Source organism: Mus pahari, chromosome 5 (assembly GCF_900095145.1).
Source record: "Mus pahari chromosome 5, PAHARI_EIJ_v1.1, whole genome shotgun sequence".
In the NCBI taxonomy this organism is placed as follows: domain Eukaryota; kingdom Metazoa; phylum Chordata; class Mammalia; order Rodentia; family Muridae; genus Mus; species Mus pahari.
Window position 1 is genome coordinate 36,778,128 of NC_034594.1, and position 17,187 is coordinate 36,795,314.

A 17,187-nucleotide genomic window follows, 5' to 3' on the forward strand; every position below is an offset into this window, starting at 1 on the left:
CATGAGCATTTTCATAAGCCAGAGTGGTTCCACACCGTGGCGATACGGTTATCTGCTTGGGAGGAGCGGCAAGTGCTGCTTTGTCCAGGTGCATAATTTTATTCATAGGGACATTTCTAATAAAATGAACCATTCTCCTTATATAAAATTATTCCATTCCCTGTGGCTCAGGTCAGTCCTTCTCATACCGCACGCCCTGCCCCCTGGCATTTGGGTTCCAGAGATGGCCCACTACAGTGAACTTCAAACCATGTCTGCATGCTGTTCAGCTGGCCTGTGACTGTCAGGGATTCAATAATGTCAGCTCACATGACTCAGGGGCTTGAAGCCTATCCATGTCCCAATCCCCAGCTTGTCAAAAGTCACCTGGTTTGAACTGACAGCAGGGTTTTCATTTGGGGGGGGACGGAAACCAAAGGATTTTTACAAGAGTTGCTGTAGAAGTGCCAATCCTGTCACTTTAGGTGAAGCTCATACCAGCTCAGGTGGCTGCTCCAGTCTCACCAGGTGGGTGGCCTCAGGCACGTACCTGAGCTTCTACTATGACAATATTGGCTCATCTCAAAGGCTTCTTCTAGACTGAACATTTCAAACAAGAAATGTAATAAAAAAAATGAAAGAAAGCAGAATAAAAAAAAAAGTTACCTTCTTCCAACTGTTATAAGAGGGTTATGTTATAATAGAATGTGGATATGGCCAGAGAGCTGCCTGCCACAAACAAGAAGCAGCAGATTTTTCTAAATGAGAAAATCTGAAACAAGGGGCCTGTTGACTCCCTTCTCTCCAGTGCCTATCTCATGTTTAAAAGGAACATAAAGGCGAAGACGGAAAGCCTACACTGAATTGGCATTTAACAGAACATCATATAATGTTTTTTTATTAATTTTGTGCGGTTGGGGCACATGACCATATAGGAGAGTCCTTATCATTAGTGCGTGAGCCAGGACACGTGTGTTCCTTCCTGGAGACAGGAACAACTGTTCTCACCTTACTTTCTTCTATGTTTTAAGAATGTAGAACGATGCCCGGTATTTGAGCCCCAAGCTAGTGTGTGAGCAGCAAGGCTTGGTAATGCCATTAGATGGTGGGGCTCACTCCTGGCCTGCCTTGACTCTTCTGTGACGCTGGTGAATTTCTCAGTGGGTTTGTTCCTCACAGGTTTCTGAAAGGGTTAAATCACACACAAAGACTTCGGTTCCTGGGATGTGCTGAGTGCTTATTTATAGTTATTTATGATTTTTATGTGAGTGGCCACTTTGTAAGAACACATCTGGCTCTTCTTCATCATAACAGTCTACCAAACCTAGACACACAGAAGCGATGGGTTTTGGTCCAACTGCTTTGATGCTATTTCTGACTGCCATGACTGTGAAACTGTTTTCCCTCCTCTTCTATTTTTTAGAGCTTATTTAACTTAAGTCTGTGGTGATGAAGATTGGCGCCAATGCCCAATGCAAGCTCGACAAGTACTTTACCATTAAGCTACATCTCTAGCCCATCTTAGAAGGGGGAACAAAACACCCATGGAAGGAGTTACAAAGTTCAGAGCAGAGACTGAAGGAAAGGCCATCCAGAGACTGTCCCACCTGGGGTCCATCCCCTAAACAATCACCAAACCCAGACACTATTGCGGATGCCAACAAGAGCTTGCTGACAGGAGCCTTATAAAGCTGTCTCCTGAGAGGCTCTGCCAGTGCCCGACAAACACAGAGGTGGATGCTCTCGGCCAACCATTGGACTGAGCACAGGTTGCTCAATGAAGGAGCTAGAGAAAGTACCCAAGGAGCTGAAGGGGTTTGCAGCCCCATAGAAGGAACAACAATATGAACTAACCAGTACCCCTAGAGCTCCCTGGGACTAAACCACCAATCAAAGAAAACACATGGGGGGACTTGTGGCTCTAGCTGCATATGTAGCAGAGGATGGCCTAGTTTGTCATCAGTAGGAAGAGAGGTCCTTCTTCACATGAGAGGTCCTGTGAAGGTTCTATGCCCCAGTATAGGGGAATTCCAGGGCCAGGAAGCAGGAGTGGATGGGTTGGGGAGAAGGGGCAGGGGGGAGGGGATAGGGGATTTTCGGAGGGGAAACTAGGAAATGGGATAACATTTGAAATATAAATAAAGAAAATATCTAATAAAAAAGAAATTTAAATTTGTATTGTATGTGGGGAAGGTACACATGCAAGTGCATGTACATACATATGCAGACTAGGAAGCAACATGGGTGTCTGTCCTTAGGCACCACCTGTCTGTCTGTCTTTCTCTCTCTCTTTCTTTCTTTCTTTCCTTCCTTCCTTCCTTCCTTCCTTCCTTCCTTCCTTCCTTCCTTCCTTCCTTTCTTCCTTCCTTCCTTCCTTCCTTTCTCTCTCTCTCTCTCTCTCTCTCTCTTTCTTTCTTTCTTTCTTTCTTTCAGACAAGGTTTCTCACCGATCTTGAAGTAGTCTAGGCTGGCTGGCTAGCAAGCCCCAGGACCCTCCTCAGTGCTGGGATGCAAGTAGGCCACCACAACCAGCTTTTGGGGGAAAAAAAATCCTGGGGGAAGAACTCAGACCTTGGTGTTTACAAGACGAGCATTTTCCTGAGTTAACTCCACATGCCTAGGTTTTTATTGTGAGATACAGACTCACTAAGTTTCCCGAGCTAACTTCAAACTCACTGTGTAGTCCAGACAGGCCTTACTTAAACTTGAGATTTTCCTGCCTCAGTTTACCTGGTGACTGAGATTATTTATTGGCTTGCGCTGCTGGACCCGGCTTGAATTGTCTCTGTCCTCTCCGATACTGGGGGAGTTACAGCACAGCTTAACTGCATGGTTCACCAGCACGACATATTTATATCCCTGGGCTGAGAGGGCAACACAGGCATTTGTCTCCATTGAGGGGTGCCAATGGGAGACAGTGGGGGTGACAGCAGTGGGGGAGAATGAACTGCTTCCTGTTCCTGCACAGCAAGCAGCTTACTCCAGATTTTAGTGTTTACAGAACCCCTCCCACCAGAGCACAGGCTTCCCTGAGACCAGAACGCACCAGAAGAACTATGTGGACAGTCTTCTAAGTGACTGCAGTCTACACATCCCAATCCTTGTCCCTTGCCTGAGGCAGTCACTGTGTTCTGCAGTCATTACTTCTTGACTTTTACATTCCACTTTTGCCTTTATTTTTTTTTTAATCTTCATTATCTAGTTAATGTTTCTTTATATTAAATTTCCATGGATGAAATAATTGGATCGGTGTGCTGCTGCTGCTGTTGTTGTTGTTGTTGTTGTTGTTGTTGTTTGTTGTGGTTGTTGTTTTTTAAATCATAGCCAGGTGGTGGTGACACATGCCTTTTTTTAAAAAAAAAAAAGATTTATTTACTTATTATATGTAAGTACACTGTAGCTGTCTTCAGACACTCCAGAAGAGAGAGTCAGATCTCGTTACAGATGGTTGTGAGCCACCATGTGGTTGCTGGGATTTGAACTCAGGACCTTCGGAAGAGCAGTCGGGTGCTCTTACCCGTTGAGCCATCTCATCAGCCCCCTTGTTTGTTGTTTTTAACTTGGCTGGTATACACATAAATGTCTATTTTTATATAATATAAAAATATTATAAAATATAATAATAGAAGGAGGGGCAAGTTGAAAGTCATGCGTAGTAGCTCCTCTTTTTCACACGTCATATGGTGCTTGTAAGAATTATCCCTTTCTTTACTGTGCCTGTCACTCAATTCCCTCATGCTCTCCAGAAACTCCATGCTCATCATCAGGTACCTGCCCCTGCAGAAACTTAACAATAACAACAGTTTACAAACGTGTATCCGGGGGCCGGAGAAATGGCTCGAGGTTATGAACACTTGCTGTTCTTGCAGAGGACTGGGGTTGGGAACCCCACAGGGCAGCTCACAACTATCCTTAACTCCAGTTCCAGAAATCCTATGGACCTCTTCTGACTTCATCAGGCACTGGGACTATAACTAGTGCACAGGCAAAACACTCATACTCATGAACAAAAAATGTGAGTGCAATGTATATTACCATACATTAGCTCTTTACCATCTTTTGTCTTTTAAAGAAAACGTTCAGCATTTTCAAGTCTTAGTTAGAATAGGCCCTAGTTCTTTAGCCTTAATCTTTTTCTGTTTCACCCCCTCAAGACACTATGCCTCACACCTCCTCTCTTTAATTTTCTTAGCTTTTGGTATAACGTTTGTTATATTAGTTTTAGACACAAAATAAAAGATAACTAATGACATTACAACATAGCCCATTGCCTGACTTCCTCTGAATGTCAACCCCTAATAAAATGAGACATATGGGGTCCATTAGGAGGTGCCTGCATGCACTTCACTCACTAACACCCACCTCATACTGAGTCTCTTACCAAAATATGCGGTGCAAGGAATCAAGGAGAGCATACAAGACGTTGCCCCTGCCCTGAAATTGCTTACCCTCTAGATGGAGACCCTTCTTGACAGTTAAAAAATAAATGCCAACGAATGAGAGGCAGTATGTGCTGGAAGGCCTCACCCACATGAGGAACCAGGAAAGACTTTGCAGAGGAGAGAGATGGAATTTGGATTAAACCTCCTCAGAGGGTGGTTAGGATTTGAAATAGAAGACAAAGAGAGTGTTAAGAAGCCTAATTTATGTGATCCAGATGCTCCATCAGTGAAATAAGCCACGTCCTGCATCCTAGAACACGGTTATACAACTTCTCCTCTGAGGTGGAGCCAAGAAAGCAGCCTCCTATTCATTCACGGTGTTTTCTCGCCAGTCTGGGGAGTGACAGTTCTTGAATGCATGTTCAAGATGCTATGAAATGGACCATCTCTGCTTCTCCTCTGCACAGAGTTGGCCATTAGTCACCGTCCCACTTTCTCAGCCAGCATTACTCAAGACCCCCTTTCCCACCTCAGGAGCTCCAAACCCTCCCTCAGCAAACAGGAAGTCTTCTTACTGCTTTGTTGTTTGTCGTGTACAGAACATGTGGGCCTCGATCTTACATTCAAAGCCAAGCTGCCTTCCTGCCTTATAATCTGTAATCCCCCTTAGAATTTTTCTTAAAGTCTAGATGATATTCTCTCATAAACTCCCTTCTTTGCTGACCAAGTGAAGCACAGTTGCTGATTTTGCAAGATACATGCTAAGGTAAAATTAAGTCTTCTCCAGTCTTTGTATCACTTGACTGCTCCTGGCCCCGCCCTCTCCGCGTTTATGTCTTTTATCAGAGCTGTGCGAGGTATTTCAAGTGAGCCTCAGTGTTCTTCCCGTCCCACCCCGAATATTGACGGTAATTTGATAGCCTATCTCAAAACTGGTTTGTGGGATTCGTTTTCTCATTGTAGTTAAAATAGCTTGCCTTGTAAATGCCAGAAAATATTTTTGCCAATTAAGGGTTTTTATGAAGAATGGTGTCAAACGCTTTCCAGAAAGGTGTTTAAATTGTTGGCTCGGCTGCTCCATCCATTAACATTTTCCTTTGCAGTTTAACCTCGCAGGTTTGCGGGATGGTTTCCCCGCACTGGAAAAAAAAAATTGTGATTTCTTTGTAATTAAACATAACTTCCTTAGAGATTCTTACGTTCAAGCTGTGGTTTAGAGCTTCAAACCCTTTCCCCCTGCTGCTGAAATCATGAAGTCCGTGGTCTCCCAGCTCTCTTGTAAAAGCCTCTCTCTTTACAGAGTAGGAGCCTTCACAGCGCCGGTCCTATTCAGCTGCTGCCGCTGATAATTTCAAAGACATATTCAGAGTCCTGCTCTGCATCAGGCAGCTGTTATGTGGTTACGGAGTGTTTGTAGCACTGAATCTCCTTTCAAGTTTCCACTTCCATGTGGGATTGTCTGCTCGAGAAAGGCTTTGTGCTTTGCAGCGTGTTTCCTGTTTTCCTTGGGAGAGCTCCGTACTGTAATCATTTCTCCATTCCAAGTTGCCTCGGCTGATTTGCTTAACTGTTCTGATGCCTTCCCGGTGACCAAATTTGCACCCCTGCAGTACAATTTCATTGCTTGCTTCACATGGGAAGGGAACATCTCACTTCTGCCTCATTCGTATCTTTTGTTTTCCTCTGCTCCCTTTATCTGAGCGCTTGTCACATCCATCCAAGACCTGAGATCCGACACCCCAGTTTGGGTTTTCTAGTGCTTGGATGGATGTCAAGATGATTTATAAAGCCCCGGTGCCCAGTGCCATGGGCCAGTGTTACCATCAGGTGAGCAGCAGCTTCCCATCGGCTTACCAAGCCTTGCTTATTGATTAGGACCACGGCAAGATGCAGCTCTTGCCCTACGTGCCCAGCAAGTCTGGTTTACAAGCCAGTCCACTTGTCCACAGGGGCCATCATTTCAGCCATCACCGCATGGCCTGCCTTTGGCACTTTTTTGATTCTCATTCATAGACTATAGTTAACTATAATTAAATTCTGCCAGCGGTGCATGAATTATTTTATCTAGTCATATTTAATTTTCCTCGTTCTTCTCTGGGCATTCTCCTGTGAGCTCCAGGCTTCATCCTGTAGCTCTTTTGTCTATTTCTGAAGCCAAAGTTAGATTGATTACACAATTGGGCCTTTAGGTACTTTGCACTGCTCCTCATAGCAAATAAATGCACCCTGTTACCACCATAACATTTTTACATGTGATTCTTAAGAGCCTCAAAAGCCACCAGAAGATGCTAAGCATTCCTTTAGACTGATGGCTCTTTATCAGACGTCCTTTGACCTCCAGGACATCTTGTGCCATTTCTGGAGACAGTTTTGATGGTGTTTCTTTTACAACGTTTATTTACTTTTGTGAGTATGTGCTCAAGTGCATTTGTGTTTGCCACATATATGAAGGGGGTCTCCAGATGTCAGAAGCAAGTGTCAGACCCTCTGGAGCTGGAACTACGGATGTTTGTGAGCCCCAATGTGGGTGCTGAGAAGCAATCTCGGGTTCTCAGCAAGAGCAGCCAATACTCTTAACCACTGAGCCATCCTCCACTGCCAACATGTAATTGTTTACAAGTGGACGTTTAGTGTTGCTGGCATCTGGCGGGTAGAAGCCAGAGTAGCAACTACATTTTCTACACTGGATATGGCAGATCTCTCAACAAAAAAATGTTATGTATCTTCAAAATCTGATAGTGTTTGAGAGTATGAAGGAGTCTAAGCCTGGGGCTCAGTTTCTAGAAGGGTCTACTGTAGCTGTTCCCCAGCCAGTGAAGGGCAGGTGGGACTATCCAAAGGCAGAGAAAAAGAAAAGAGCTATGTTGTCTTTTAAAGACACGAAAAAAAGGTTCCATTCAAAGTGACTTGGGGGTCTCCATGTCCTGTCTGTTCTTTATCAGTTCCATCCCCTCCCTGCTGTAATCTCTGTTTCCTCTGTCTTAAGCATTGGCACAGACAGCCCCTACCTCCAACATAGCCCCATTGGAGCTACCACTGCCTGAGAAACTTAAGCAGACAACGGGGTAATTTACCAAGCACTTGAAGCTCATTCTGGCTAGTGAAGAAAACAGGGCTAATGGTAGGATTAAGGTGGATTGGGCCTTGTAGTAACTGGGCTCAGCTGGTGGCAGCAGATAGAGGGAAGAAGCTGGCTTGACAAAGAACCCTACCTATTCCCTGCCTGTGTATTGGATTTGGGTGGGGAGTTAAGAAAAAGAAGGAATATTTACTAATGCCTGTTCTGAAAAACAAAGCAAAACAAAAAAAGTAACCCGATTCCCTGGAGGGCCCGATCATGCGCTGAGCACAAAGGTCAGTGCAGAAGCCCCCACAATGTCCGTTGACTCTCTCTGGAGCAAGTTGCAAACAAAGGCAGAGACGAGAAGGAGCGAGAATCATCCAATCATCCATCTGGTCGTGGACTCTGACCAAGTGAGGCCTCAGCCAGGGAGGAAATTGTAAGGCAAGATGGAAAGAAGAACAGACTGCGGGCCAGAGGGAAAGCCACTCAGAGCTAGTACACAGCTCTCAGCAAGAGGGGTTGGGCCAGGCCCAATGGTCCAAGACAAAGAGTCCATCTGTTTCCTGCATTTTTCACAATTACCCTCCAATGGAGACTTCTCAGGAGAGAGAGAGAGAGAGAGAGAGAGAGAGAGAGAGAGAGAGAGAGAGAGAGAGAGAAACTTGGGAATCAGGGCCTCATCTGCCAGCTTTGCTGTGGAGAGAAGGAAGGCCACAGAAGCCCTGCAGTCTCTTAGTGTCTCTCCTACCACAGACAGTGGCAAAGTCCCACCTCTAACCCCTCTACAGGACTGGGCTTGTAGCTTACTTAGTAACCCACAGGGACATTAACAAAGGCTGTCCTGATTACAGCCCCACCACGTCTCCTGAATTTGAGCAGGCTGACAATGGACCAGACCTCTCTCTCGAAAGAATCAGTTCTGTATTTAGACACAAATGGTTTTGTTTTGTTTTGTTTTGTTTTGTTTTTCTGGCCTGAATGGTTTAGATCAGCTTAGAGTAAAGATCATCTTGAAGCCTGGGAACACATTTTTTTTTTTTTTTCTCTGAGCTCAGGGGAGTCGTCTGCCATGTTCCCTGGGTAATCCAAGCATGACCTTCCCGCATTCTTCCATCTAGAGGAAATGGTTTCAATCTCTCTCACCGGAGGAGTGCAGCTCGGTTATTATCTTTTTGACAGTGTCTGAGATGTAGGAAGCTTTCTATGTGCTCAGGCTCATCCTTGCCAATCAAGGCAGGCCATCCCCACTGGTGTGACATACTTAGCATCCAAATGGAAGTCTTCTTCCTCTTTGCTCTCACCATACTTGGAACATGTGAAACTGAGTTTAAAGTTTTCTGCTAGTTGCCTCTACCAGGGTTCTTACATGGTCAGCCCAACTCAAGCTACATTTAGGATTAAAGAATGCGGTCAATGAAGCTGGCAGACCCAGGGAAGAAGAGGTTTTGCTTAGACTAACAGTGGGGTCCACCAGAGTCTGTCCCATCCATAGTATTCTTTGGAAAAACTACCAAAATCATTGGTGTAAGAGCAATCATATTCTTCCTTTGAATGGTCCACAGAGGATATGTTCTTTAAAACCACATAGTAGGGCAATGGTGGCACAGTTTTATTTTCAGCACTAGAGAGGCAGAGGCAGACACAGGCAGATCTCTGAGTTGGGGGACAGCCAGAACTATACAAGTGAAACTTTGTCTCAAAAAAAAAAAAACAAAAACAAAAGAGAAACAAGCAAAAACCAAACCAACCAACAAAACCTCATCAGATCAAATCAGCTCTGTGTCTAAGGCTCCGAGATATTTAGGAATGGATCGCTTTCTGTTATTTGAGATGTAAATGTTTCTTTATATCTCCCATCACTTCTCTGGTCTGAAAGGACAGGAAGAGAACTGGAATCTGTTCCATGAAAGGAAAGAGAGGAAGAGCTATGGCGAGGAGAGGGGCTGGGAAGTCTCTCCCATGAGAAATCACAGTGGCAGCCTGCTAGCGAAGGCTGAAGGGCTTGAAAGGACAGAATTGCTGAATATTGAGAAAACTTGTTGATTTCTTAGTGTTGTGTGAACACCCTGCCCTCTGGCTGCCTCCTTTCCATCCCTGGCAGTGCTCCAACACGTCAAGAGAACCCAGTTTTCTCCTCAAATGCCTGGTCAATTGTGTCTGATGCCAGCAGAAGAGGGAATGACTTGTCTCCAGATGTTGGAGCAGGAAGCCGAGAACAGCTGCACGAGTCAAGATGTGAATGAGACCAAGAATTTACAGGGCAGGCAAATTAAAACCAGAGCACTTCTGAGAAATTAAGATGCCAAGAATTCACAAACATCCCAAGGAGGTCACAGTGTTTTTGCTCCACTATATGAAAAGCTCAAAGAATAGGCAACTGTGACATCTGGATTGTTACTATTCACATGCTTGTAGATAGAACCAGACATCTCAGAAACCCACAGGTCATTGTTAGATGAAGCTTATTCCAGTCATTCATTGAAGAGATGAAGAACAAGTGCTTTATGCCATAACCATGAGTGTATGATGCTGTGTTGCTTTGATGAAGGTTGTGGCCTTGTTGGAGGAAGTGTCACTGTAGGGGTGGGCTTTGAGGTCCTATGCTCAGGCTCCACCCATTTCAGAGGTCAGACCCTTCTCCTGGCTGCCTTCAGATCAAGATGTAGAACAGCCAGATCCTTCTAGAGAACCCTATCTGCCTGGATGCTGCCATGCTTCCTGCTATGATAATAATGGACTGAACCGTGCTTGCTTCGGCAGCACATATACTAAAATTGGACCGATACAGAGAAGATTAGCATGGCTCCTGCTCTAGGATGACACGCAAATTTGTGAAGCATTCCATATTTTTGAGCAGAGCCTGAAGGAAGGACCATCCAGAGACTGCCCCCCTTGGGGATCCATCCCATAAACAACCACCAAACCCAGACACTAGGTAGATGCCAACAAGAGCCTGCTGACAGGAGCCTGATATAGCTGTCTCCTGTGAGGCTCTGCCAGTGCCTGGCAAATACAGAACTGGATGTTCACAGTCATCCATTGGATGGAGCACAAGGTCCCCAGCGAAGGAGCTAGAGAAAGTACCCAAGGAGCTGAAGAGGTCTGCAGCCCCATAGGAAGAACATCAATATGAACTAACCAGTAACCCCAGAGCTCCTTGGAACTATACCACCAATCAAAGAAACACATGGTAGAACTTGTGACTCTAGCTGTATATGTAGCAGAGGATGGCCTAGTCGGTCATCAATGGGAGGAGAGGCCCTTGGTCTTGTGAAGGCTCTATGCCACAGTATAGGGAAATGCCAGGATCATGAATGGGGATGGGTGGGTTGGGGATCGGGGGGAGGGGGAAGGGTATAGGGGATTTTTGGAGGGGAAACTATGAAAGAGGATAACATTTGAAATGTAAATAAAGAAAATATCTAATAAAAAATTTTAAAAAATAATGGACAGAACCTCTGAAACTGTAAGTCAGCCCCTATTAAATGATGTCCCTTACAAAAGTTGCTTTGGCCAAGGTGTCTCTTCACAGCAGTTAAACTCTAAGTAAGACAGATGGCTAATAAGATAAACAAGGACCCTAACTGTATAGAGTTGACAGTATGGGGAGAGTGGGAGGAAAGAGGGTAGGAGATGATAAACTTTTAATCACATAAATGGAAAGTAATGACAGCGTCTATTTGATGTTGTTAATGGGGTGCTCTTAGTAGAAAACACCACCGTGGCCTGTTTAAGGTAGTGAGTGAAGTCACTAAAGCAAACAAGATTTTGTTGAAATTTAAAGTCTTAGAACTCTCCACATAGCGAGCATAGGGAAGAATGTCCCAGGGAGAAGCAGCAGCAGGTCCAAAGGGCCCAAGGGAAAAAGAGATAGAAAAATCCCAGAAACTCATGGAGTTCCCATGACAAAAACTTAACTGAACAGCTAGAAAGGGTCATGAGGGAGGATCTTGAGTTGGATAATGGTGTGATATCAGAAAGGTTTTAAGGTTTGGGGATCAGGATTCAAATTTTAATATCCTTTTGGTTTTTTATAAATTGTTTGTCACTGAAATACAGTTACATTTCTTTCCTCCATGCAGATCTACCAACGTGCGCATGCACGCGCGCGCGCACACACACACACACACACACACACACACGCGCACACACACACACTGTTTTGGTGGTATGTATCGGCTTCAGGGATGACCACTGTACATTGAACAATCAACAGGGGACTCACAAATCCTTCTCCCAATAGTCATTAGTTGCCTGTAGTTCTTTGTCTAGAAGTGAGAGAGACCCTGTGAAAATCTCTGCTTCCACATTTAACATGTCCATTGTCATTGCCAGCGTTGCCATCTTATTTATGCAGATTTCTAGGAGAGAATGTGTCATAGCAGACTTTCTGATATTCTGGTTCTTGGCAATCTTTCTACCCTGCTCTTCTGAGATATTCCCTGAGCCACGGATGGAGGAGTGTAACATAGATGCATCCACTATGACTGGGCACTCCATAGTCTATAGATCTCTGTATTGTATCCAGCTGTAGCTTTGGGGGGATGTTCTCCATCTGCCATAAATATAAGCTTCTTTGATGCGGGGTGGTAGCTATACTTATATGGAGGCTTAAGGATAAGATTTAGAATGTAGTAAAGAGTTATGCTTGTCTAACAAAATGGTGGCAGTAGATTCTCTTCTAATGTTCATGCCCTTACCAGCCCTAGGAAGCTGTGTAGGTTTCCAGTATAAAGCTTGATTTCCCACCTGTGTACTGGGCCTTATGTTTAATTAGACAGCTGTTGGTTGCCACCAACCGGAGAATGCTACTTAGTGCACCATTGTGCATATCTTGCCATGCTTGTCATTGTTTTTCATAGGTGTTATAGCCGGGTAGAACTGGGTAGAATTCTGTTCTTTTCACCACTCCCTGAAGAGAAGACTGGAGGATTTTAAAAGTAGGAATGACATCATTTTGTGCTATAAAGGACAGAGTGACAAGGAACAGAAGTGGAAGCAACAAGATGGTAAGGGATACTATCTCTAGTCCGAGTAAGAAATGACCAGAAAACAGCCCTAGAAATATAGGATGATGGGCCCTGCTGGGTGTTGTTATTGTATAACACGGAATTGGGTTTTATGGTAAAGTGGATGAGGCATGAGACAAATTAAAAGCTTTATTCATTTGGCAACTGAGTGTTAAGTGTCTACTGTCTGTAAGTCACTGTTCTAGTTATTTGAGACACACCACAAAAAAATACAGTGTCTCTCCCATTGTGCTTACATTTATCACTGACCACTGGATTGAGCAAATAACTTGGTAGTTTTATGAGTGATATTAAGAAAGAATGAAGCAAATATGGGTTAAAATGAATCAGAGGATCAATTTTAAACATTTCACAAGACCCATGAGCCATCCACTGGTGAGCTCTAGTAGTTAGTTGAATATAGATCCCAAAGAATGTTTAAGGATTAGGGAATAATAAACATAGAGGTGGCATTTAATGATATATATATACTCATAAGAATGGATTTATCATATCTGGATCCTCATAGTGTGTTAAGGTTTACAGATAAAATATCCCCCCAAAAGGATCCTTTGTTAAAGGTACAGCCCCAGGCTGGTGGGACCATTGAACAATAGGCTTCAGTTGATTGATCCATTGATAGGTTCCTAGCTAAACAGAATATTAGGAGATGGGTCTAACAAAAGGAAATGAGTCACTAGGACTTGGCTTTGAGGCTACTTTCCCCTTTTCTGTTTCTGCTTCCTGACTTACTGCAGGTAAGCAGCTTTGCTCTCCCAGGCCTTCCTGACGCCATGACACTTTCCTTCCTCTAGAAGGAACAAGACCATCATAAACTGAAACTGTGAGTCAAAATAAATCTGGACTGCCTTGTTTAGGACTTTTCAAAACCCTCAGGTATTTTGTCTCAATAACAGAAAACATATATAATATATAAGGCATGTAAAAGAAGAAAATTAAACCTTTGGGCTGAATAGTGAGCAGCTTTAATATTTAGTGCTTGGCTGGAATAAGAGATTCAGAGAGGGTGATGGGTGAGGGAAGAAGACCAGAGACACAATGACAGCCAGTGTGAAGTCAACAGGTAGAAACAGGAAATACTTCCTGGCCTGTCAGCATGGGGACTGTTGGGATTCCAACATAAACAGTTTAAACAGAAAGAAAGAATGGAAAGCATGAAGACCTGGATTTGTAATGGCTGAGCAGGAACAAGGAAGTAGAGACCAAGAGAACAACAGGCTTTCTGAGATATTTTGAGACGTGTGGTGGGAGTTGGGGAGGCTGTCAGGTCAAGAGAAGGTTTGTGTTTTCTGTCTACTGAATTTAAGATGATAAAGTATGTCCATCTCAAGTTGGAATAATCCAACAGACGAAGCACTAATGATGACAAAGAGAGGCTGAGCCAAGGAAGAAGTGCTGGGCAGAAGCTCAGCAGCTCAGCCTTCAGGAAGCATCTTCCACTTCGAGAAGTAGGAGGAAGCCAGGCAAAGGCAGGCCTCTCCACATTAGTCTGACTGAGGAAGCAAGGCAGCATTAGGGCCAAAAGTTCCTTTGCATTTGCTTTGCAAAGATTACGAGTTGACTAAAGTCAATACGGCCAGGTTGCCCTGGTCCATGTTGATGTTAGCAGCTAAGAGGCCAGTGGAAGGGAGTGAGGGTTTTGAGCTGCAAAGTAAGACAACAGGGAAGGACAGATTGGGTTCCTCCATTTAGCTCCCAATCCTTCTTTGACTCAAGCAGAGATTTGTCTTTTTTCTATTTAGCCATATAGATTTCAGTGGAGAGTCCCAGAGAGCATGTCAGGCTCTGGGTGTTTACACACTGTGTGTTGACTGACACCCTGGACTGACATCTGGGCTAAGATGGCACGTATCCAAACAAGTAGGTTTTGGGTAATAGGAGGACTTTTATATCCTTCCTCTACAGGTGTCTTAGGGTTTTACTGCTGTGAACAGGCACCATGACCAAGGCAACTCTTGTAAGGACAAAATTTAATTGGAACTGGCTTACAGGTTCAGAGGTTCAGTCCGTTCTCATCAAGGCAGGAGCATGGCAGCATCCAGGCAGGCAATATGTAGAAGAAGCTGGGAGTTCTACATCTTCAACTGAAGACCACTAGAAGACTGACTCTCACCTGGCTAAGATGAAGGTCTTAAAACCCATGCCCACAGTGGCACACTTCCACCAACAAGGCCACACCTACTTCAACAAGACCACACCTCCTAAAAGTGCCTTTCCCTGGGCCAAGCATAATCAAACCACCACCACAAGTCTCTGTGTGGCAGGCTGGTCAGGGCCAGGAAATTGTTGCGAAAGGACATTCTGAAAGTGAGGAGAAAAGAATGGGGTGGGGTTGTGTTCAACTCAAAAATCAGGGATAGCAGCAGAAACGAGCCCTGAAATCAAGATAGGAGTTACTGGAGAAAGCTAGTTTCAGTGGTGGGACCAACACATAATTCTGTGCTCCAGCAAAGAAGATGGAATGAAATCATTCCTTCCTGGACCTGGAAAGAAGCTGGCGACGTAGGCTTTTTTTGCACAATGACTTCCTCAACACTCCACAATCTTGTGGGGTAGGCTTTCTTTGTCCTTTCTCTCTATATACAGATTCAGTGTATAAATTCAGTTACTCTCGGCAACCCTGACTAGAACAACTCACCAATGAACAATGGACACCTTGCTTATTATTTCTGCCCACTTCTCACTTCAGGGCCTTCTTGCTCCCTAGCTTTGTCACATCATGTTGACAGCATGGGCAAGCACCTTCTGGCCAGCTGGGCAGGGTTAAAGGCCTCTGAGGACTCACGGCACTTCATGCGACTTAGCCATGCAAAGCACATCCTCCAGTGTTTACGTGTTGAATAGTTTATGATCTGCTCTCCATCTGATCAGGCAGAGTCAACGACCAAAACTGCTGATCCGTGGAAACTTCACAGCCTTTCCAGGCATAATAATGGCTACAGCTTCAGCTTATTCAAAGAGAGAAATCGCCTTTGATGAGTTGTGCAAGGACAAATTAAGACATGATTCTCACCCGGTATCTAGAGTGGTCTGCTGCTGCAGACTTTGCCTGAGAAGAAAGGGGGCCAGATGCATGGAGGTTTCAGCCACACCCCTCCTAAATGGAATGGAAGAGCCAGGACTAAGCTGGGCACTGCCAAGGGAGGTTCACTCATTCAGAAGCAAGACATCATTCTACAGAGGCAACACTGCCACTCCTTTCATCAAACCCATAGCAGAAACAAAGAATAGTTCCTCAAATTTCCATTATTTCTTTTAATAGTAATAGAAAAATCTTTCATTCTTAAGGGCAATGCTAGCTTATTGTTGTATTTCTATATTTCGTTCCTCTTCTACTTAGATGTTGCCATGTTCAGGGTAGTGAGATGGATGTAGAACTGGCAAGAGAAACTTCTGAGAAAAGATACTCTTAATTTTTCCTTCTGTCTGGAATGTGGAAGTGATGGTTGGAGCTTGGGCAACTGTATTAAACCATGAGGTGCGAAAGTATCATTCAAAATATGTAGAAGGTGTCATTCAGATAGTAGGAGACTGGGCCAGCAAAGTTGTGGCTTCAGATTGTAGTAAAAACTGCTATTATATAAGCAGTTTATCATTTTTGGCACTTACAAATATTGTTAATATGCTTTATATATAACTTTGTCTAGGTACCTTCAAATGTCCCTAATGACCCCTGGTAAGTCAACTGTTTTATTAAACAGCCTTACTAACAGACAATGAAGCAACAACCTTTGCCTGATTAGTGACAGTAATTGGGAGCACTGTGAGGCTCTGCTGTCTTCAATAACATTGTTCCATCCATCAGCTGGTATGAGACATCTCATTTAGTCCCATGTCCTTTGCTCGGTAATACCCAGATTTCTGTGTACAGCTCTTTGATCAAACTGTGTTCCTATTTCCAAGGGCCTGCAGTTTACTGCCTCATGGGTTTCTCTAGCTTCTTGTCCTCTACATATCTGAAGGTCAGCACCCCTTTCCCTCTTTCTCTCTCTGGAGCCCTGTATGTGGCATTAAGCATTAGAGAACTTCAGCCACACCCAGTTTTGGCTCCCTACTGTCCCTAGGTAAGAAGTCCAGAGGGCAGAAGATGTCTCCATCCAGAAGGCCACACAATCTGCACTTGTAAAGTTTATTCTGTGAACCTGGCATCCTGCCCAGATGGTCCCCAGATTGCTTCCAACACTGGTTACTCTGAGGATAGGCTTAGCCAAGGGCCAACTGTTTCTAGCAAGTGTGTATAGAATTTGACTGTGAGGAGCAAGCTGTCTATACTTGCTGTTGCCTATCCTTACAAGGCTGATGTGGGGATATTGCCTATCCTCAGCAAAGGCTGGGGCTAATTATGCTGTCTACACACTACACAATCTGACATAAACCCCAGAAGAATCTAATAAATTACCATTTCTACTTGGGCCTCAAGGACACAATGAAGGTGTATTTGTCAAAGTGAAAGACCAGGCCATGTTTTATTTAACATTATCTTGGCTGAACGTATACCTTTAAACATTTAGACTCATGGTATGGGAGCTTCTGCTTGAGTTTCCTAGAATGGTGCAAATGTGGCTGGGACAAAGGGGGCTTATTCTCTGTCTCTGTCTCTGTCTCTGTCTCTGTCTCTCTGTCTCTCTGTCTCTCTCTGTCTCTCTCTGTCTCTCTCTCTGTCTCTCTCTGTCTCTCTCTCTGTCTCTGTCTCTGTCTCTCTCTCTGTCTCTGTCTCTGTCTCTCTCTCTCT

At 44.3% G+C, this 17,187-nt stretch overlaps 1 non-coding gene across 1 annotated transcript; it reads left to right on the forward strand.

The window, feature by feature from the left end:
* The first annotated feature begins 10,169 nt into the window (after positions 1 to 10,169).
* Positions 10,170 to 10,276, forward strand: LOC115064218. The gene has a single exon (XR_003844042.1). It is a non-coding gene; the product is annotated as a U6 spliceosomal RNA (small nuclear RNA).
* Positions 10,277 to 17,187: the final 6,911 nt, after the last annotated feature.